Here is a 23,553-nt window from a genome sequence, read left to right as displayed (position 1 = left end):
GTTTGCACAGCGCTTTACAGAATAAAGAGAGACAATGCGGTTACAATGCAATATAAGACAAGAGAGTTAGAAGTGTCCTCCTTGTGAAAGCTTACAATCTAAAGGGAGGGGCAAGTTATAGAAAAGGCATCAACTGTGAGGGATAAGCTGTTGGAAAAAGTAAAGGTTTAGTTTTTAGGTAGGGGCGGGTAAGACTTACCTCAAGAGATGATTTTTTTTTTTTTTTTTTAGAAACTCATAAAGGCAGACAGAATAAAGCAGTCCATTGATGATGCGATTTTTTTTCCTTGCAACAACGGGTTGCAGGAAAGAAAATGACCCGATTCCCCTATCAACACAGTTAGTGTTGATGGGAGAATCCTTACCGCGGAGCTATTGTGTTCTCCAGGAAGAGGGGCGCAGGAAGCCATCCCTGCTGGGGGAACACAGCGATTATTGCTAGCATACAATGCTGGGTACAATCAGCCATACATGAATCGAATCTTGGCCGGTCCCTGCTGAACCGGCTGAGAACCATCTATCTTAAGAGATAGCTGGACAGATTGGGGTAGATCATTTCAAAGGATGGGCTCCGGAGAACTCCTAGAGGGGCATGGGAGGAGGTGTCAAGGGAGCTAGAGAGTAGAAGGCCTTGGGAGGAGCGGGAATGGAAGGTTTGGATGATATTTAGAAATGAAGTTGGGAAAGTAGCTGAGGACAGAGTTGTAGATGACTTATATTGTTAGTATTTTGAATTTTATACATTGGACAGCCCAGTGGAGGGACTGGCAGAGAGGGAAGTTTAGACACTGAGCTGTTAGTAAGGTGAATAAGTCTGGAAGCAGTATTCATAGTGGATTGAAGGAGGTATTGCCCAGGAAGAGTTAGGCCAATGGTGAGGGAGTTGCAATAGTCAAGGCAAGAGATAACAAGGGTGTGAATTAGAAGCTTTGTGGTGTCATTGGTTAAGAAGGCGTTAATTTGAGAAATGTTATGGAGGTTATTGATTATATACAATATAGGTCAGTCTTAGTTTTATAATTTTGCCATTCACTGAAACATCAGTTTTTTTGCTCTTCAGTTTTTTTTTGTTTGCTATCTCTGCTGTCCATAGAAAGCTCAGAAACCTTCACAAGCACCAAGGGGTCAATCTTATGCCGCGTACACACGGTCGGACTTTTCGTCTACAAAAGTCCGACAGCCTGTCCGACAGACTTCCGGCGGACTTCCGGCGGACTTTCGGCGGACTTGCAGCAGACTTTCTAACGAACGGACTTGCCTACACACGACCACACAAAAGTCCGACGGATTCGTACGTGATGACGTACACCGGACTAAAATAAGGAAGTTCATAGCCAGTAGCCAATAGCTGCCCTAGCATGGGTTTTTGTCCGTCGGACTAGCACACAGACGAGCGGATTTCGGGGTCCGTCGTAGTTACGACGTAAAGATTTGAAGCATGTTTCAAATCTAAAGTCCGTCGGATTTGAGGCTGAAAAAGTCCGCTGAAAGTCCGGAGAAGCCCACACACGATCGGATTACCAGCCAGCTTTAGTCCGTCAGCGTCCGTTGGACTTTTGTAGATGAAAAGTCCGACCGTGTGTACGCGGCATTACTGTCTACATTTTTTATGGTCCAACTTTCACAACTGCATGTAGCTATGGAGGACACAAAAGCGGGTATTTGGTTGCCAGGCTAACATCCTTGCTTTTCCATATTCAGTTTGTGCTCACCATCATTTCATATAGAGTACAATCACCACTTCAATCAATCTACAATCCCAAGAAAAGTGATATCCTCCACGCATTCAATCTCCTCACTGTCAATTACTATTGTGAAATATCATGTAATAGTCATGATTTTGGTCTTCTTGATGCTCAAGGAGAGACCAAACTTCTCACTTTCCTTTACTTACCTGGCTTCAGGCTTCAGAAATATGATTGGTTGCTGTGGATTACTGCATTACATGCAATCATTGAACTTTGTAGTAAAAAAAGTGTTAGTATTTTGTTGATATTACAATAGCGTCTGAGGGTCTGGTAGACGGACTGTTTTTCCTGTGTCTGTTAATGTTCCTGTAAATGGGACCATTTTATTTCAGCTGTCACGTAAAAAGAATTTAAAATGTTATTGAAAGGGAAGTTAAGCAGTAGATGGCAGAAAGGTTTATCTCAGAAATATGTCTAAACTGCAGTATAATTTTCAGCTAGGCTTGTTTTCACACCCCTTATTTTCTTTTCATTTTATGTCTTAATCAACATATTCGCATGGAATAGTTTCTGTTTGAAGGATGAAAGAAACTCTGCATAGTTTAGAGACATGTTGTTTTTCAGTGTCTGAAATTGGCTTGGTTTTTAGCACGCTAAATCTACATTCTTGCAACCAGTATATGATTGATGCATTAAAGCCTTACTTCAGACAATTATTTAAAGTTTTGGATAGAGTGTGCAAGAGATAACATTTAGTTTTTAGTTTTGGTTTTTTGGTTAGAACCCCCTGTCCTATTTTTTTGCTTTTTTTTTTGCTGTCTGTGTTACCATTAAGAAGATTTATGCTTTCTATTCGTCCTTGTGACTATTGTCAACAGGACTGAAAGTGAGAGAAAATTCAGAACTCGGAGTTGACCTCAAAACAGGAATGAGAAGAAGTCTTCAACTGTGGAAACCTGCTCAGGTGACAGTGGTCTACACTTTGGATAGTTTTCTTCTCATATCCTGTTGTATGCACAACATTTTTGGCTTTAAACATTTTTTTTTTTTTTTTTTAATTCAAAGCTTAAAGGGGTTGTAAAGGTAAATTTTTTTTTTTTTAAAAATAACAAACATGTTATACTTACCTTCACTGTGCAGCTCGTTCTGCACAGAGCAGCCCCGAACCTGGTCTTCTGGGGTCCCTCGGCGGCTGTTTCAGCTCCTCCCCGCAAGAACTAACCACCTTAATGCGAGCTCCCTCGCATGGTGGTTAGTTATTGCGGGCACGCTCCCGTGATACAGCCGGCGGCTATAGCCGCTCACTGTATCACTCTGCCCCGCCGCCCAGCGCGCCGCGTCATTGGATGTGATTGACAGCAGCGCTAGCCAATGGCTGTGCTGCTTCCAATCCATCCACTGTAGCCAATCAGCGGCCAGCCTGAGCGGAGGAATAGATGTCGGGAGCGAGCAGCTGTTTTTTGAGGGGTCAGGTAAGTAAAACGGGGGGGCTGGGGGCGGCGGTATTGTCAGAAGTTTTTTCATCTTAATGCATAGAATGCATTAAGGTGAAAAAATGTTTACCTTTACAACCCCTTTAATTGAACAAGCTGAAGTTAGAAGCTGATTGCCTACCATGCACAAGTGCACCAGATTTTGCACCCTTCAATTAAATCAACCACCATATGTCAAGTTTTGCTTCTCTTGTGACCTCAGTGGGAAGGCTTCCCCTTATTTCCTTTCCCTGAGATGCCTGTATAAGAAATTGGGGGAACATTTTTTTTTTTTTTTTTTTACTACAGTCAAAATATCGATAGATGAATGCTAAATGTTGTTCCTGGTTTTTTTTTTTTTTTTGTCTTATTTTATGTAAATCCAAAACTCAATAAACACTATTGTTTAAAAAAAAAAGAAATTGGGGGAACTGTCCTCCCCTGAATGGGAAGGCACAGAGAGCAAAATAAATATGTTGTTAGACGTTAGCAATGAGGGATAAAGGGTGTTGGGACTTTAAATATACCCCCATGTACACAATTAGATATAGAATGACAATATGTCTAAAAGAATTTTGTCTTTATTTTATCCCCTTCCCACCGAGAGTAGGCAGATGTGCGTACTCGGCTTTCGGGGGTTATACAGGGATGATGCCCGCAGCTGCAGGCATCATCCCGGTACTGTTTTTTAGAGCCGGCGATCGGCTTTCCAGGTATAACCACCGATGCGGCTAGTAGTCGCTCGACTGTTATACCGGAGGAGCGGGAGGGGACGTCCCCCCTCCCGCCGCCTCCCGCAGCTCTTACCGGGCCTCCCGGTGGATCACCAATCCGCCGCCTCCAGCGGCTAGTGTCAGTCTGGAACGAAGCCGTAAGCGGCTTTGTTCCAGCCTCCTAATAGTAAACGGAAGCGACGTCATGACGTCACTTCCCGTTTACTCGGCTGCCAATGGCGCCGGTTTTAAAAAAATATAGAGTATTCAGAATTGCCGAAAATGGCGATCTGAATACTTTGAAGTGCAAAGGAGGGATCGGGGGTCTTGACCCCCGATCCCTCCATAAAGAGTATCTGTCACCAACTATTACTGTCACAAGGGATGTTTACATTCCTTGTGACAGCAATAAAAGTTATCAAAATTTTTTCTTTTTAAACAAAATTTATAAATATAAAAATAAATAAAATAACTAAGAAAAAAAACATTTTTAAAGTGCCCCGTGCCCGCAAGCTGGCGCAGCAAAGAAAACGCAACCCAAAGTCGCGCCCGCATATGTAAACGGTGTTCAAATCACACATGTGAGGTATCGCGCGATCGTCAGAGCAAGAGCAATAATTCTAGCACTAGACCTCCTCTGTAACTCTAACCTGTTAACCGTAAAAAAATTTTAAAGCGTCGCCTATGGAGATGTTTAGGTACCATAGTTTGTCGCCATTCCACGAGTGCGTGCAATTATAAAGCGTGACATGTTTGGTATCTATTTACTCGGCATAACATCATCTTTCACATTATACAAAAAAATTGGGCTAACTTTACTGTTTGTTTTTTTTTTAAATTCATGAAAATGTCCCTTTTCCCAAAAAGTTGAGTTTAAAACACCGCTGCACAAATATCGTGTGATATAAAATATTGCAACAATCACCATTTTATTCTCTAGATTCTCTGCTAAAATATATATATATATATATATATATATATATATATATAAAATGTTTGGGGGCTCTAAGTAATTTTCTAGCAAAAAATATGGATTTTAACTTGTAAACACCAAATGTCAAAAATAGGCTTAGTCATGAAAGGGTTAAACAATATAAAAATATATGTTGCTATCAAATATAGTACACAAGTCTGTGCATAAGGTCTTCTAGAAGGGTCAGCGCGTTTTGCGGATCATCGACTTCGTCAGGACCAGTAGAATTAGGCACACTGAAATTGATAAGTCAAATAGTTTAAAAACAGATCCAAAATGGATATAGTATAGTTTACTTGGTGTCCATGGAAGGCAAAGGGTCAGTGATCTCACAAAATAGCCTGCCGGCCCATGGGAGGGCGACCACCAGGTTAAAGCACCAAGGCCAGATAAACCAGAATCTGAGTAGATATGTATATAATATCGTAGTGAGTCAAAGATGAATTCCAAGCAAATTATAATGCATGTATCATGATTGAGGGGCTCCTCACACCTCAGGTGTGAAAGATGAACAAATGACGCATAAAGCAGCAAGGTGTGCACCGTGCTGCCATCCTGGAAGGAAGGGTGAGACATACTATCTCTGATCTTTATATAAGATTGTTTGTGGGTTATCCCCCTGTGAAGATGACTTCTTTAATTTGACTGTCGCTTGTACCTATCTGTCTGAGTCATTTGGGCCCTATTTGGGATTTGAAACTATTGCTGCTTTATGCGTCATTTGTTCATCTTTCACACCTGAGGTGCGGGCAGCCCCTCAATCGCTATACATGCATTATAATTTACTTGGAATTCATCTTTGATTCACCATGATATTATATACATATTTACTCAGATTCTGGCCTTGGTGTTTTAACCTGGTGGTTGCCCTCCCATGGACCGGCAGGCTATTTTGTGAGATCACTGACCCTTTGCCTTCCACTTTTCCTTCCAATTTTCCTTCCACGGGTTAACCTATACTACATCCATTTGGGATCTGTTTTTAAATTATTTGACTTATCAATTTCAATGTGCCTAATTCTATTGGTCCTGACGAAGTGGATAATCTGCGAAACGCGTTGACCCTTTTAGAAGACCTTATGCACAGACTTGTTTGTAATGTACTATATTTGATAGCAACATATGCTTTGTACATTGTGTAAAATAAAGACAAAATTATTTTAGACACATTGCATGTCATTCTATATCTAATTGTGCACACTGGGTATGTTTAAAGTCCCAACACCCATTCTCCCTCCTTGCTACTATACACAGCATGATACCCCTGTGTTCACATTTTCTCAATATAGTTACACTCCCTCCCACAAACACAAATTCCTTGCATGTTGTTAGATGTTGTAACCATTCCTCACTCTACAATAAATGGTAGGAAGAGAGGGAAAATCTATCCATTGGAGGAACAGACAACAATACAAGCTGAAAGGGGTCCTCCCTTTAGCCAAAACAAAATTAATTTTTGGGGCTTTAAATTAGAACTATACTGTATATTTGCAAATGTCCCCAGTTTTAGCATTAACATAAACTTTAGTTTCTTCATCTTTTTCTAATTGGTCTTCTTTTTTTCATTGTTACCCCCTCTGCAGTTGTTTGTTTAGATCTGCTCGACCAGCAGGAAACCTTGTTGAAGATTATCTGTCTTCTAGTGACATTGGCAAAGATTTGTGGTTCAGATTCCTCCACCCTTGCATTAGTGATATCATGGGATGCTTGGACAGTAAAACTGGTCAGGGCAGGAAAATAATCCCTCTCACATTCCTCATACAGTGCCAGGAGGGGTGCTTAGTCAGGACCATCATTATCCAAAGGAGTACGTAGGTTAACACTGGAGGAAACTGCTACTATCATTTCTTATCAGTCCATTAAATCATATATTCATTTTAGAATAACATTAGGATGTTTCTCTTTCAGTTGGCCCTTTTTCAATTTCTTCTTTAAAAAGCAGCACCCTTGTCACTCTGATCATTGGGTGCAAACCCTGTGTAAGAACCAGGGGAGTTGCTAGACCCTGGCACCCAGGGCACATGCCACTGTTCTTCTACTCAGTGCCCCAGGTCTATTATTGCTGTCTCCCCAAGAATTGTCCTCTAGACCAAAAATGACAAAATGCAGCCCATGTTAGCCTTTATCTGGCCCTCAGGGTGTTATTCCTCCCACTGACACCACCAATGAGGCACTGTTTCTTCCACTGACACCAACATTGGGGAACCATTCTTTTCTCTGACACCAACAATGGGGAAATTTTCCTTCCGCTGACACTAATGATAGGGTCCTCCCACTGACACCAGAAATGGGGCATAATTCTTCCCACTGATATAAGCAATTAGACACTATTCCTCCAAATAATACCAATGATAGGGTACTATTTCTCCAACCAATACCAATGATGGGGCACTATTCCTCTAACTAATACCAATGATGGGGCACTATTCCTCTCACTGCCACCACCATTTGGGCATAATTCCTCCCTCTGATATAAATAATTAGGCATTATTCCTCCAACTATTACCAACAATGTTCCACTATTCCTCCGACTAATACAAAAAAAATGGGGCACTATTCCTCCCACTGACACCAGCAATGAGGCATAATTCCTCCCACTGACACCAGCAATGAGGCATAATTCCTCCCACTGACACCAGCAACGAGGCATAATTCCTCCCACTGATGTAAACAATTAGGCACTATTCCTCCAAATAATACCAATGATTAGTCACTATTCCTCCAACTAATACCAATGATGGGTCACTATTCCTTCTCCTACTGACTACAGACTCTATGTAATTTTTTTACTCCCATTGGCCACTCTGGCCCCCCTAACATCTGAAGGACAGTAAACCGGCTCTATTTAAAAATGTAAAGCTTTTTTCAAATCTTTTTTTTTAGTAAAATAGATTATATTAGACCAGATCTCCTTCTTAGTGGATGTTTTAATACCACTGAAAGACAATCCCAAGTATCAGGTATGGTGGAAACAATGGTTGCAAGGAAATCTTGGAAGGCCTTTCGTGAGTCTGAGTTCTTATGTTTGGTATCCATGTAAGCAAAGGACCTGGAAACAAATGGCAGAAAAGTGCAGTAAAAAAAAGGGAGCCCAACTAGGTAGAAAGGTGGGAGTTGATATGGGGGGCAAGAGTTCACTAACTTTTCATGGTATGCTGGAAGGCCTGCAACATTTTACCATTTTGAAGTGGGGGCCCAGGGTCTATTAGGTTGCAACACCCTTGCATTGAACTTTGCATACAGTTAATGACCTGCTCCCATCTTCAACATAACAGCTTTCAGGAGATTGGTGTCTTAGACCCCAGCATCCTTCGAGGAAGGATATTCTAACTTTCCATATCTGGAAAGTGCCTTAAGTTACAGATTTTCTTTACCACGCCAGCCAGTCTGAATTTTCGTTTTAGTGGTGCCACCAAAGTGAAATTTGGTTGGTATTGGCTACAGAATTTTGTATATTACCATTCCTCTTTCCATTGTCCTATTTCAGATCACCCATCATATGTGAAAAATGTGTTCTAAGCAGATGTGTTGGAATTAGCTGTGTTTATCTTTGGAGAAGAAAGCCATTAAAAGAAAAGATTTACATCAAGAATACAGCAGGGGACTTTCACTTGTGGCTTTCTTTTATCTGTGTCATTCTGCAGCTAGGAAACAACGCTACAAAACATTGGATGTAGGTCACGAATGCAGCTGTGTTTGTGTGTTATAGGGCCTCGGAAGTAAGACAGGACGTGAAGAATTCGGTGAATTTAATGTATTCATAAATATAGATGACACAATTCACCAGGATGTCTCCCCATAACCATCGGGAAAGTGATAGCACGGTGTGTCTTCAGCTGTCCACACTCAAAATTGTGTGTGGCTAAATGGCTTGACTTGTAGGCCCACTTCAGAGGGGATACCTGTTAGCTGGAAATAGGCCAACTACAAAAATGCCAGAGTGTTCTCTCACAATCTGAATTTTCTTCACTTAAAGAGACCATGTCGCCAACTAAAAAAAAAAAAAAAAAAGAACAACAGGAAAATCAAGTGTTTTGAATGCTTACTTGCATTGTTTCTATTTTTCATAAAGCATTGTTTTTTACTTGCAATGTGCCTATAAATGTTCTAGAAAATGTGACTATTCCAAGAAAGTCAATTCTCTAGCACAGCCTCCTTTTCCTTCGACATCATAGTTACATAGTTAGTCAGGTTGAAAAAAAGGATCCAGAGGAAGGCGAAACCCCCTCCCCCCCCCAGAAAAGCAGGATCCAATTTGCTACAGCAGGGGAAAAAAATCCTTCCTGATCCCAGAGAGGCAATCGATTTTCTCTGGATCAACTTTACCTATAAATGTTAGTATCCAGTTATATTATGTACATTTAGGAAATAAACCAGGCCTTTCTTAAAGCAATCTACTGAGCTGGCCAGAACCACCTCTGGAGGGAGTCTATTCCACATTTTCACAGCTCTTAATGTGAAGAAACCTTTCTGTATTTGGAGATGAAATCGCTTTTCCTCTAAAGAGTGCCCCCTTGTCCTCTGTGTTGACCATAAAGTGAATAACTCAACACCAAGTTCACTATATGAACCCCTTATATATTTATACATGGTGATTAAATCTCCCCCCCCTTATCTCCTCTTCTCAAGAGTGAATAAATTCAGTTCCTCTAATCCAGGGATCTTCAAACTACGGCCCCCCAGCTCTGGCGGAACTACACGTCCCATGATGCATTGTAAAACTCTTGACATTCACAGACATGACTAGGGATTATGGGAATTGTAGTTCCTGAACAACTGGAGGGCCATAGTTTGAAGACCCCTGCTCTAATCTTTCCTCGTAGCTGAGCTCCTCCATGCCTCTTATCAGTTTGGTTGTCCTTCTCTGCACTTTCTCCAGTTCCCTGATATCCTTTTTGAGAACTGGTGCCCAAAACTGAACTGCATATTCCAGATAAGGTCTTACTAATGATTTGAACAGGGGCAAAATGATACAGTGGGGACGGAAAGTATTCAGACCCCCTTACATTTTTCATTCTTTTAGTTATATTTCAGCCATTTGCTGAAATCATTTAAGTTCATTTTTTTCCCTCATTAATGTACACACAGCACCCCATATTGACTGAAAAACACAGAATTGTTAACATTTGTGCAGATTTATTAAAAAAAAAAAAAAAAACTGAAATATCACATGGTCCTAAGTATTCAGACTCTTTGCTGTGACACTCATATATTTAACTCAGGTGCTGTCCATTTCTTCTGATCATCCTTCAGATGGTTCGAATAAATTCATTTGAGTCCAGCTGTGTTTGATTATACTGATTGGACTTGATTAGGAAAGCCACACACCTGTCTATATAAGACCTTACAGCTCACAGTGCATGTCAGAGCAAATCAGAATCATGAGGTCAAAGGAACTGCCTGAAGAGATCAGAGACAGAATTGTGGCAAGGCACAGATCTGGCCAAGGTTACAAAAAATTTCTGCTGCACTCAAGGTGCCTAAGAGCACAGTGGCCTCCATAATCCTTAAATGGAAGACGTTTGGGACGACCAGAACCCTTCCTAGAGCTGGCCGTCTGGCCAAACTGAGCTATCGGGGGAGAAGAGCCTTGGTGAGAGAGGTAAAGAAGAACCCAAACATCACTGTGGCTGAGCCCCAGAGATGCAATCGGGAGAAGGGACAAAGTTGTAGAAAGTCAACCATCACTAGAGCCCTCCACCAGTCGGGGCTTTATGGCAGAGTGGCCCGACAGAAGCTTCTCCTCAGTGCAAGACACATGAAAGCCCACATGGAGTTTGCTAAAAAAAACACCTGAAGGACTCCAAGATGGTGAGAAATAAGATTCTTTCGTCTGATGAGACCAAGATAGAACTTTTTGGCCTTAATTCTAAGCGGTATGCGTGGAGAAAAACAGGCACTGCTCATCAACTGTCCAATACAGTCCCAACAGTGAAGCATGGTGGTGGCAGCATCATGCTGTGGAGGTGTTTTTCAGCTGCAGGGACAGGACGACTGGTTGCAATCGAGGGAAAGATGAATGCGGCCAAGTACAGGGATATCCTGGACAAAAACCTTCTCCAGAGTCCTCAGGACCTCAGACTGGGCCGAAGGTTTACCTTCCAAGACAATCACCCTAAGCACACAGCTAAAATAATGAAGGAGTGGCTTCACAATGACTCCGTGACTGTTCTTGAATGGCCCAGCCAGAGCCCTGACGTAAACCCAATTGAGCATCTCCAGAGAGACCTAAAAATGGCTGTCCACTAACGTTTACCATCCAACCTGACAGAACTGGAGAGGGTCTGCAAGGAGGAATGGCAGAGGATCCCCAAATCCAGGTGTGAAAAACTTGTTGCATCATTCCCAAAAAGCCTCATGGCTGTATTAGATCAAAAGGGTGCTTCTACTAAACACTGAGCAAAGAGTCTGAATACTTAGGAGCATGTGATATTTCAGTTTTTCTTTTTTAATAAATCTGCAAAAATGTCAACAATTTTGTGTTTTTCTGTCAATATGGAGTGCTGTGTGTACATTAATGAGAAAAAAAATGAACTTTTGATTTTAGCAAATGACTGCAATATAACAAAGAGTGAAAAATTTAAGGGGGTCTGAATACTTTCCGTCCCCACCGTATCTCTCTCTCTGGAGTCTATACCTCTCTTAATACAAGAAAGGACTTTGCTCACTTTGGAAACCGCAGGTTGGCATTGCATGCTATTATTGAGCTTCTGATCTACAAAAACCCCCAGATCCTTCTCCACCATTGATTCCCCCAGTTGTACTCCCCCTAGTATGTATGATGCATGCATATTCTTAGCCCCCAAGTGCATAACTTTACTTTTATCAACATTAAACCTCATCTGCCACATAGTCGCCCAATTAGACAGTGCATTGAGGTCGGCTTGTAAATTGGAGACATCCTGTAAGGACGTTATTCCACTGCATAGCTTGGTGTCATCTGCAAAGACAGAAATGTTACTTTTAATCCCAGACCCAATATAATTTATAAAGATATTAAAAAGTAAGGGTCCCAGCACTGAACCTTGGGGTACACCACTAATAACCCTAGCCCATTCAGAGTAAGAATCATTAACCACTACTCTCTGAATTCTGTTTTTTAGCCAGTTTTCTATCCATTTACAAACTGATATTTCCAAGCCTGTAGACATTACCTTACACATGAGCTGTGTGTGGGGAACTGTGTTCAACGCTTTTGCAAAATCCAATTATATCATGTCCACAGCTACCCCTCTGTCCAAAGTTTTACTTACCTCCTCATAACAAGAAATCAGGTTTGTTTGACAACTTCTGTCTTTCATGAATCTATGCTGTCTGTTCCTTAAAATATTTTTTTCCAGCAAGAACTTGTCTATGTGGTCTTTTATTAAACTCTCCAGTATCTTCCCGACTATAGAAGTTAAACTAACAGGTCTATAGTTACTTGGTAAAGACTTTGTTTCCTTTTTAAATATAGGCACCACATTGGCCCTACCCCAATCCAGTGGTACTATTCCCGTCATTAATGAGTCCTAAAAAATTACCGTATATACTTGAGTATAAGCCAAGTTTTTCAGCCCTTTTTTTTAGGCTGAAAATGCCCCCTTGGCTTATACTCGAGTCAGTGGGGTTGATTTACTAAATGCAACTAGACTGTGCACTTTGCAAAGTGCAGTTGCACTCTGCAGGTGCAATTGCTCCAGAGCTTAGTAAATGAGGTAAGGTTTCACTTTGCAAAGAACACCCAATCACATGCAAAGGAAAATAAAAAAACAGCATGTTTGCTTGCACGTGATTGGATGATGGAAGTCAGCAGAGCTTCTGCTCATTTACTAAGGTCTGGAGCAACTGCTCTTGTAGAGTGCAACTGCACTTTGCAAAGTGCACAGTCAATTTGCCTTTAGTAAATCAACCCCAGTGTCTCCACTTACTGTTCTCTGGTGTCTCCGGGGCCGCTCCAGTGTGTGCGGGTGTTCTCGGGACCGCTCCAGTGTTTTTCTGTCTCTCCAGGGCCGCTGTGTGCTGTTACTGCCACCGCCTCATAATCTGTATAGCGTGACAATCCACCTCTAGATGTCTAACAGCGGCCTGCATTGTTTACGAGTCGCCGCCATTTTGTTGTAGCCACGGCTCACACCTGGCAGTTTCTGTGATTGTGGAGTCCCTTGGTGCAGGCGTGGAATGGCCAGATCATCAGAGCGGCTCTCAGGTATGGCAACAATGTTGTCAGTAAGTACTGTGCAAAATAAAATCAGCGTATAAATGTGCAATTCAGCAAATAACATGAACATGTGCAAGGACAGTGTAGCACCAACTATCTGTCCTCTGAGATGTTCAGTCTTCCCCAGGGAGAGCTGTGCTGTGTGCTGGACAGGAGGAAAGTGATCGAGCTTTCTCGATTTGTACATTGTTTTATTTTGCACAGTACATGCAATATTATCGACTTTTATTTTTACCTCTCTCAATCAGTTATTAGTGTGTGAACACCATTTTATGTTGGCAGCTACTGATTAGTTTATTCTTTTTATATGGTTTGTGCATCAGTATACTTACTTTTATTTATTAATGTAATTTTATTGGTATCTATTTTTATTTTGCCCTTTTCCTCTAAACTCCTTGAACGCCTGGTTTACAACCAACTGAGTGACCACCTCATTAAAAACAACCTTCTTGATCCCCTTCAATCTGGATTTCGCCCTCAACACTCCACAGAAACTGCTCTTTTAAAACTCACAAATGACCTACTAACTGCAAAAACCAACAGACACTATTCTGTACTCCTACTTCTGGATCTTTCAGCTGCCTTTGACACGGTTGACCACCCCCTCCTCCTCAAAAAACTTCACTCCATCGGTCTCCGTGACTGTGCTCTTCAGTGGCTCTCATCCTACCTATCCCAACGCACCTTCAGTGTCACTTACAATTCTACTTCCTCCACTCCTCTTCCCTTCTCTGTCGGGGTCCCCCAAGGTTCTGTTCTTGGACCTCTTTTATTTTCAATCTACACCTCTTCCCTGGGTCAGCTGATAGCCTCTCATGGCTTTCAATATCATTTCTATGCTGATGACACACAAATCTATCTCTCCACCCCTCAACTCACTCCATCAGTCTCCTCACGCATCACTAACTTACTAACCGACATATCTGTATGGATGTCACACCACTTCCTCAAACTCAACTTGTCCAAAACCGAGCTTATAATATTTCCTCCCCCACGTGCCTCTTCCCCTGACTTCTCTGTGAAGAGCAATGGCAAAACCATCCACCCGTCCCCACATGTCAGGGTGCTAGGTGTTATCCTAGATTCTGAACTCTCCTTTCAGCCCCACATCCAATCACTTTCCAAAGCTTGCCGCCTCAACCTCCGCAACATCTCTAAACTACGTCCCTTTCTAACCAGTGAAACTACAAAGCTCCTGATTCACTCCCTGGTTATCTCTCGCCTTGACTACTGCAACTCACTCCTCATTGGCTTACCTTTAAATAGACTATCCCCCCTTCAGTCCATCATGAATGCTGCTGCCAGACTCATCCACCTTACAAACCGATCAGTGTCTGCTACCCCTCTCTGCCAATCCCTCCATTGGCTACCACTCGCCCAACGAATTAAATTCAAAATACTAACAATAAGTTACAAAGCCATCCAAAACTGTGCCCCCAGCTACATCACTAACCTAGTCTCAAAATACCAACCTAAACGCCATCTCCGTTCCTCCCAAGATCTCCTGCTCTCTAGCTCCCTCATCACCTCCTCCCATATCCGCCTCCAGGACTTCTCCCGAGCCTCACCCATCCTCTGGAATTCCCTACCCCAATCTGTCAGACTGTCTCCAAATTTATCCACTTTTAGGCGATCCCTGAAGACTTTCCTCTTCAGAGAAGCCTATCCTGCCTCCATCTAACAACTGCATTATTTTCTCCATTAGCTCATCCCCCACAGCTATTACCCTTTTGTATAACTTGACCCTCCCTCCTAGATTGTAAGCTCTAACGAGCAGGGCCCTCTGATTCCTCCTGTATTGAATTGTATTGTACTTGTACTGTCTGCCCTAATGTTGTTGTAAAGCGCTGCGTAAACTGTCGGCGCTATATAAATCCTGTATAATAATAATAATAATAATAATTTTGAAATTTACCGTACCAATAGCTGCTGCATTTCCCACCCTAGGCTTATACTCGAGTCAATAAGTTTTCCCAGTTTTTTGTGGTAAAATTAGGTGCCTCGGCTTATACTCAAGTATATACGGTAGATAGAACGGCAATGTAATTACAGAGCTCAATTCTTTTAGGATCCGTGGGTGGATGCCATCTGGTCCAGGTGCTTTATCCACCTTTATTTTGTCTAAATATTTCTGGAACATATCCCTTTGAGCCATTGTGGATCAATTGGGGCTGTGTCACTACCACCCCCATTATGGACATGAGCTCCCCCATGCTCCTTTGTATACACAGAGCTGAAGAAAGTATTTAATAAATTTCCCTTCTCTTTGTCCCCAGTCACCCACTCTAGATTATTTTGCAAAGGGCCTACATGCTCAGACCTGACCTTTTTACTATTAATATATTTGAAGTATTTTTTGGGGTTTGTCCTACTATCTTTTGCAATCTGTCGTTCGTTTTGAGTTTTTGCGTCCTTGATTTCCTTTTTACATATTCTGTTATATTCTTTGTAACATTTAAAGGACAGTAGTGTTCCTTCATTGTTATATTTTTTAAAAGCTCTTTTCTTATTGTTTATAGATTTTTTAACTTTGGCCGTGAGCCACATAGGTTTTATTTTTAGCCTTTTAAACTTATTGCCCATGGGAATATACTTTGCAGTGAGTTCACAAACAGTCACTTTGAAGAATTCCCATTTCTGTTCTGTGCACATTGATGCCAATATTCCCTCCCAGTCTCAGTCCTGGAGAGCAGCCCTCTTTGCTCTCTTGAAGTTAAGTGTTTTTATCTTTCCCGTATGTGTTTTTTTCTTATAGCTAACATCAAATGAAATCATGTTATGGTCGCTGCTACCAAGATGTTCCTTTATATGAACATTAGTAATAAGATCTGCATGGTTTGAGATTACCAGGTCCAACAGAGCATCATTCCTAGTTGGGGCCTCAATAAACTGGACCATAAAATTGTCCTGTAATAGGTTTATACATTTTTGCCCTTTAACTGTCCCAGCAGTGCCATTACTCCAGTCAATTTCTGGGTATTTAAAATCCACCATTATTATCACCGTCCCAGCCCTTGCAGCCCTTTCCATCTGTGCAAGGAGCTGAGTCTCCACCTCCTCATTAACATTGGGTGGTCTATAACAAACTCCAATGATTAACTTTGAACTACGCCCATCTATATGCAGTTCCACCCATAATGCTTCAGACTCATCACACTCTTCATCAACCAGGTCCTCTTTCACACTCGCTTTGATCATAGCCCTCTACTTTTCTGTGATTGTTTAATTACTGGCCTAGTTCCTCCGCCCTCCCCTCACCTTTCCATATAACATTTTATAAAGCAGCCGGGGGAAGCACGATAATACTATGGAGTGTCATTTAAAGTGTATATATAGCCAAAACTTTTATTTTAGCTTTGGATACAGTCAGGAAGGGTAAAAATCCCTGTCAGATTATTTTTTGCTGTTTGCGCACCATTGAGGAGATTTCTTTTTACTTCTTGTCCCAGAGATGCAAAATGAAATTAAAGGAAATCTCCCAATATTAGGGGAACTTACATCTTGGATAGTTTTTATTTGTGATGGATGTCCCCAATGGAAGATTTACCCCCATGCGTTTATTTAAGTTATTTTGTTTTGGATAGAGCTAGGAATGGATTTGTTAAAGGTTTGTTACCATCTGTGTGCCTACTGGGGAGATTTCTCCTCTCTTCTTGTCATACCAAGCAATGACGGGATGTCTCCCGAACCAAGAAGACAAAAACAGTTTAGTAAATTGGAGGAGGGTTCAATTTTCTGACAATATTTTTACTGTTGTCCCTTCCTTCCTGTCTTCGTGACCACCACACCCTTGTGCAGGTATCAGAAGGACGGAAAGTGAAAGAATATCTCCAAAATGTAGACATAGGCAGAAATAAAAGCCCTAAAAACAGTATAATTAAATTCAGCGCTGACTAATTAAATGGACGTACCAAGATAAATGCAAGCAGGCACTAAGGTCAATTCAAAAAAATACCTCAAAAGCATATAAGTATATAAAGAGTGCTGCGCAAATAAATGTCCTTAAACAAACATACAAAGGGTAAAAGTATAATGGCAGGATAGGAGGACAGGAACCACCGGTGACAGTATAGATATCTGGATGGTGACTTTTTTCCCTCCACCGTTCTTAGATGGCCCCTCACCTCAGATATTCGACCTGAAACAGGTCACACCGCTTGTATGATTGGATGGATCAATCTGTATAATTAGTAATTACTCCTTCACCTCCTTCAACTCCCAGTACTCAGTAATTGGCAGATGATGAATATGAAATAAAAAGGCAAAACATAGTGTTCTCCGTAGCTACTTTATTTTAAATGATAAAAAGCTGAAATGAAATTTTGTATCACTCACAGAATACCGGCACTCCGATCCGAGTGCCGGCCAGCAGACTTGTGATCGTGTCTGTCGGATGACCGCGGGTGACGTCATACGCTCCTAACCCCCGTACGCGTTACGTCCTATGGGCGGGACTTCATCGGCGTGGGGTGGGGCCCCACGCCGATGAAGTCCCGCCTATAGGACGTAACGCGTACGGGGGTTAGGAGCGTATGACGTCACCCGCGGTCATCCGACAGACACGATCACAAGCCTGCTGGCCGGCACTCGGATCGGAGTGCCGGTATTCTGTGTGTGATACAAAATTTCATTTCAGCTTTTTATCATTTAAAATAAAGTAGCTACGGAGAACACTATGTTTTGCCTTTTTATTTCATATTCATCATCTGCCAATTACTGAGTACTGGGAGTTGAAGGAGGTGAAGGAGTAATTACTAATTATACAGATTGATCCATCCAATCATACAAGCGGTGTGACCTGTTTCAGGTCGAATATCTGAGGTGAGGGGCCATCTAAGAACGGTGGAGGGAAAAAAGTCACCATCCAGATATCTATACTGTCACCGGTGGTTCCTGTCCTCCTATCCTGCCATTATACTTTTACCCTTTGTATGTTTGTTTAAGGACATTTATTTGCGCAGCACTCTTTATATACTTAGAAATAAAAGCCCTGCAAGAATCTCCATTATCCAGAAACATAAAACGGTTAGCATTTGGCATTTTAGGTCCAATTCCAGCCTGACCAAAACAAAGAAAATGGATTCTTAATCAGCTAAGTAAAGCAGCTCCATCAGTTGTACTTATCCTTTCTTCAGTGCTGTCGCCTGCAGATTTACCCAGTCACTGATCCAGTGCCACTCTTCTTCTGGGTTGTGTGACTTCCAGCATAATTCAACCCTTTTCCTGTGAGCACAGGGTGTCATGGCTTCACCCTTCCTCTCCTAGATCTCAGAGGAGAATGCTGTAGAGAGAAATGCCACACCATTAGGTGAGGGCTCTTTTCTCTAGAGAACCTAGGATCTGCCCACCACTGGAGGAAGAAGGGGTCAAGGACCTCAGAAGTCACTGCGCTGAAGACACCTTTATATTTATTTATTTATATATTGGAGCTGATGGAGTGCTCTAATAGCAAGGGAAGGAGGGGGGGGGGGAGGTAGAATTTTGCCTGGCAAAGCCAGATTTGGGATGGGTAGGTTAGCAGGAGATCCTTATTTCATTATACAGTCCCAGAAGTCTCCATACATATGGAAAATGGGAAATTGTAGCTAAATTTACCTTTATTTATAAATTATTAATAACACAATTTTACAAAATATTAATTTAATAATAATTAAAAATATCAAATATATTATAAAATATAATATGTGTTTGTTAATTTTTCCTATGTATGGAGACTTTTCAGACACCTTGTAGTTCTCTGGGTACAAGATTATACTACCAGTAAAAACATACTCTATGATAGGGATTAGCCAGACTGACGGGAAATCTCTAGGATGTCAAAAAGAATCAGGCTGCCATTTAGGGTAAATGACTTGCTGTTGACTTTATATAAGCTAGTAGAGTTGTTTCTATTGTTTGTGTTTTTTCCACTTCTGCGTTATTCGAGGTTTGTGTTGTAAGGATCTATGATTAGTATGTGACTAATCTTCTGCTTACTCAGTTTTTACAGAACTTTGTCCAAAAAAAGACAAAGTGACCTCCCTTCCTAATCCTGATATTTCCTAAGTTCCACTTTCGTATATTTTCTGCACGCTAAGTTGACATAAGCAAAATCCATTCATGGTTGTGTAATAACATATAATATGCCAGTTAGCGTTAGAAACATCCCTCATGCAGTCAATAAGTGATTTATAATGTTTTAGTAATAAGTAGGCAGAATGGAGATACAAAAGTGTTTCTTCAAGCACACAGAAGCCAGGTAAATGACAGAAGGTTGGGCAGTGATCGAATAGAGATCAGGTACAGACTACATGAAGAAATAAGGAAATTCTTATGCCGCGTACACACGGTCGGACTTTTCGTCTTCAAAAGTCAGACGGACGCCGACGGACTAAAGCTGGCTGACAATCCGATTGTGTGTGGGCTTCCCCGGACTTTCAGCGGACTTTCAGCGGACTTTTCCAGCCTCAAATCTGACGGACTTTAGATTTGAAACATGCTTCAAATCTTTACGTCGTAACTACGCCGGACCCAGAAATCTGCTCGTCTGTGTGCTAGTCCGACGGACAAAAACCCACGCTAGGGCAGCTATTGGCTACTGGCTATCAACTTCCTTATTTTAGTCTGGTGTACGTCATCACGTACGAATCCGTTGGACTTTTGTGTGATCATATGTAGGCAAGTCCGTTCGTAAGAAAGTCTGCCGCAAGTCCGCCAAAAGTCCGCCAAAAGTCCGTCGAAAGTCTGTCGGACAGGCTGTCGGACTTTTGTAGATGAAAAGTCCAACCGTGTGTACGCGGCATTAGATATTGGTGTCACACTCTTTGGCATAAGGACTAGCATACTAAATCTAGCCATACACAAAAAATAGTGGATGACCGAATCTCCCAATACCGGCTGTTGTATTCTGACAGCCGACACCCTGACTGCAACTGACTGGCAACAGTTACTGTTCAGCCAACTTTTTTTCCGCCCAGCCCCTTCGATTTCTCAGCCGAAGTTTGTTGAGCTGAGTGGTGTTGGCAAAGCAACCCATGGCTCTAAAAGTTGAGTATGTATCCAAGCATGGACATAGAATGCAGCTGCAAGGCTGCGTTTGACCTTAGGCTGATGTCACATGGATGATTCTGATTCTGGCAAAACCAGTTTCTATGAAATCGCTCCCTCGCTAGCCAAACCAAGAAGATATGGCTTTAAGGCTGCATCCTTGCTAGTGAGGGAGATTTGATAGCATTCAAAGTCAGTGAGGACGCAATTCCACCGAAGAAGGTAACCAGCTCTTCTGTGAGCATAGATCGCCAGTGGCAGACTCACCTGTGTGACAATGGCCTTGGAGTTGCAGGGCTGCATTCGGCCAGGGCATCAAACACTCTCTTGGCCATGTGCTTCTCCACACATGTGAGTCTACAAGACATTGAGGAACCCATCAGGTGGTGGAACAATCCCACATCTATTAGACACTAAAATATCAGTTTTAGATGAATTGATCCTTTAATAAGCGCCTTTACATAATCTTAAAGAGGAACCTCACTCTCCTTTAGATTTTTCTTCCCCCCTCATACCTGTATTTCTGGTTGTCCTCAAAAAACATACTCACATGTCCAGTACATTCAGAGTTGTCTGGTGAAACCTGCTGCTCCACTGTTGCACACTGCATCTTCTACACTGACATCATTAGGGGCTGGATGTCTGATTTGGGTTCTTGCACCTGGCCCCCGATGACATGTTGCTGCACATGCACAGGGTGTCTGAGAATGTCTGGCACATACGCGTAGGTAGGTGCAGTCTACTTTTTCCACTGCAGGTGGTGCTTTTCCGCAGTGGCATTGCAGTTAGAGAGGTGGTCAAGAGGAACATGGTTCCACTGTGGTTTCCTGAGTCACTGGGGAAGCTATCCAATTGGATGCTGCCGCCCCATGTGACTCTAGCAGCCATCTTGGATCAGGCAGAGCCTATTTAAGGCCCTGGTTCCCAGGCTTGGCGTGCATTTTGTGAGTGGGTAGAGTAGAGGCAGATGCCCCGCCTGGTAGGGACAGAACTAGCGTCAGGGAAAGGTTCCTGATGAGGAGGGAACGTGTAGGGCTCACAGCTTCTCTGGATATCTTCCCGCATGGGCATTAGATGGCCAGGCTGCATTCTGTCCCTCCTAACAGGCGCTTTCAGTTCAACTGAAACCTGCTCTCTACATGCTGTTGGACCCGTGAGTGTTCCCGGTTGGGCTTTCCTCCCCTCGGATTTGTTGTGAGCTATCTTTGCATAATTTCACTACAAGTTCTTTCATGGCACTTGGACTGAGTGCGTTATTCCTGTCACACCACGCTGCACCCCACCTACATACACAGTATGCCTGAGATTGACCTGAAGTCTCCTGGCACTAGTGACATGAGTATCCCAGAAGGCTTTGGGAATGAGTGGGAAGTCATTCTTGCGTAGGCGAGAAAAGACAAAAGTGCAGAGCTGGGATTCGCTAAAGGAGTATTTTGGGGGCAAACAATATTCTTTATCTGATTGTTTTACGGGGGGGGGGGGTGATTTAAAGTACTTGGGGTGTATATAAAGGTTAACAATGAATGCCTCCTCTTTGCTCCATTTTGGTCTGGTGAATATACAGTTGAAAGTATTTTTTTAATATCTGTACAATAAGTCCCAAAAAATACTTGTTGTTCCTGCCGTCTTGTGTCAGCAGTATTCTCAGCTATCTCTGTGGACTACAGAACAATTCCCATTTTTGCTGGCAATAAAGCTCCTCTATAGATACAGTAAAGTGAAAGAGTGTTGTCACCCTAAGACAGGAAGTGTGTTACCGGCAGGATCACCAGGTCAAAACAAAATGACAAAGCCTAAAAATGTTTTTTAAAAAAAGGCCACCACATCTAAGGACTGATGAGCTGCTGTAATGTTTTTGTTTTGGGTTTATTGGTCTTTAATATCATGATAGTGTCTGGTTATAGCATCAGCACTGTGCCAATCTGTTGTCAGTCATCTGACTATTTTAGGTTTGTGGAAAGATATGTTTATCCTGCTAAACGTTAGAGCTCAGTGTTACCAAGATGACATGAAGAACGGCCTGAGAAGGCTGCAGAACCCACAATTGTGCCAATTGTACTTAAATCATTTGCTTATCATTCTATATATGGGGAAATTCTATTTTCACTGTTGCTTTGTAGAGCTTATGTAATTCACTGTACCCCTTCCAGGCACTAGTCGGTTTTACAAAGGCTGCAAGAAAAATGATGATGAGCTGAATCATGTGCCCTGTAAAAGAGCATTACTGCTAAAAGTTATTGTTAATTGTACCATTTATGAGTTATCTGACATGTCTTAAACATAACATATAGTCTTATTAAATATGAAAATGGAGATTTATGGAAGGGACTTTTGAGAAGGTACCACTGTAACAAAATATATATAAAAAATCACAAAATTTTATTGGATACACTAAAAACACATGAAGCAGTAATACATGCAAAATTAGCACGAGGTCAAAAGTAGTGGGTACCCCTATGTGCTTCGACTCATAGGTCTTCATCTGGGGGTTCTCAAGAGCAAAAGATTGAACAACTGTCTAGAATATAAACACTGGTACGTATCATGAAAACATACAAATGCACATAACAGTAGTGTATTTAGGTTTTGTGCTGCCCTAGGCCTGACTAAACTCATGCACCCCCTAATTTAAATATGACCCACCTCTTCCTGTCAAGGCCACACCTCTTGCTGTTTATGACCCGCCCTGAAATTTTCAAGTGGGGACACTAGTTCTGAGGGCCGGGGGGGGGGGGGGGGGTTTGGATTCCCTTAATTTGCATAGAATTCCTCTCAATTCCAGTTTGGCTATGGGGCTATAACCCTCCCTTACTCTTTCCAAAATGAAAAAAAAAGTGTTGCCTATAGTGTTGCCTATTCTACTTTAAGCACAAATTTCTGATAATTTTATGGAGAGGACTAAGAAGATATAACCACGCCAATGGTGCAGCAGAAAACATATAGTACAGTGAGGAAGGTTTGTGGTCCAGGATGATAGGACAATCAAAATTAATTAGAAGTGGCGCCCCCCCCCCCCCAGTTGCGGAATGACGGCCGCCCGCATACTGGAAGCAGTGCGTCCACTTTATGGGGGTGCTAGACTTATTTGCCTCTCACCCCATAAGACTGGAACTACACTAACAGCGCAAGCCGGCGGGGACTCTTCCTGTGCTGCCCTAGGCCTGGGCCTTGTCGGCCTAGGCCAGGATATAGCGTTTGCACATAAACACATATGCATAGAGAGATATCGAATAAAGCAACTTACTACATATGGCAAAGGACGCATGTATGCAAGAACACAAGGGTCCCTTCAAAGCCTCTACAAGTAGAAATCAATTCAAGGGACCCGTCCACTGTTTATATTCTAGACAGTTGTTCAATCTATTGCTCTTGAGAACCCCCAGAAGAAGACCTATGAGTCGAAAATTTTGTGAATTTTTTATGTACATTTTGTTACAGTGGTGCCTTTTTTAAAGTCCCTTCCATAAATCTCCATTTACGC

At 42.1% G+C, this 23,553-nt stretch overlaps 1 protein-coding gene across 3 annotated transcripts in view; it reads left to right on the top strand.

Annotated features, from left to right (window-relative positions):
• The window catches only part of ADAMTSL4 (ADAMTS like 4), a 307,238-nt gene that overhangs the window by 77,636 nt on the left and 206,049 nt on the right, over positions 1-23,553 (top strand). The gene's annotated exons all lie outside the window — the stretch shown is intronic.

The sequence above is a fragment of the Aquarana catesbeiana genome, linkage group LG13, assembly GCF_042186555.1.
Source record: "Aquarana catesbeiana isolate 2022-GZ linkage group LG13, ASM4218655v1, whole genome shotgun sequence".
Lineage (NCBI taxonomy): Eukaryota > Metazoa > Chordata > Amphibia > Anura > Ranidae > Aquarana > Aquarana catesbeiana.
Note: the sequence above shows the minus strand (reverse complement) of the source record. Positions and strands in the feature narration are given on the sequence as shown.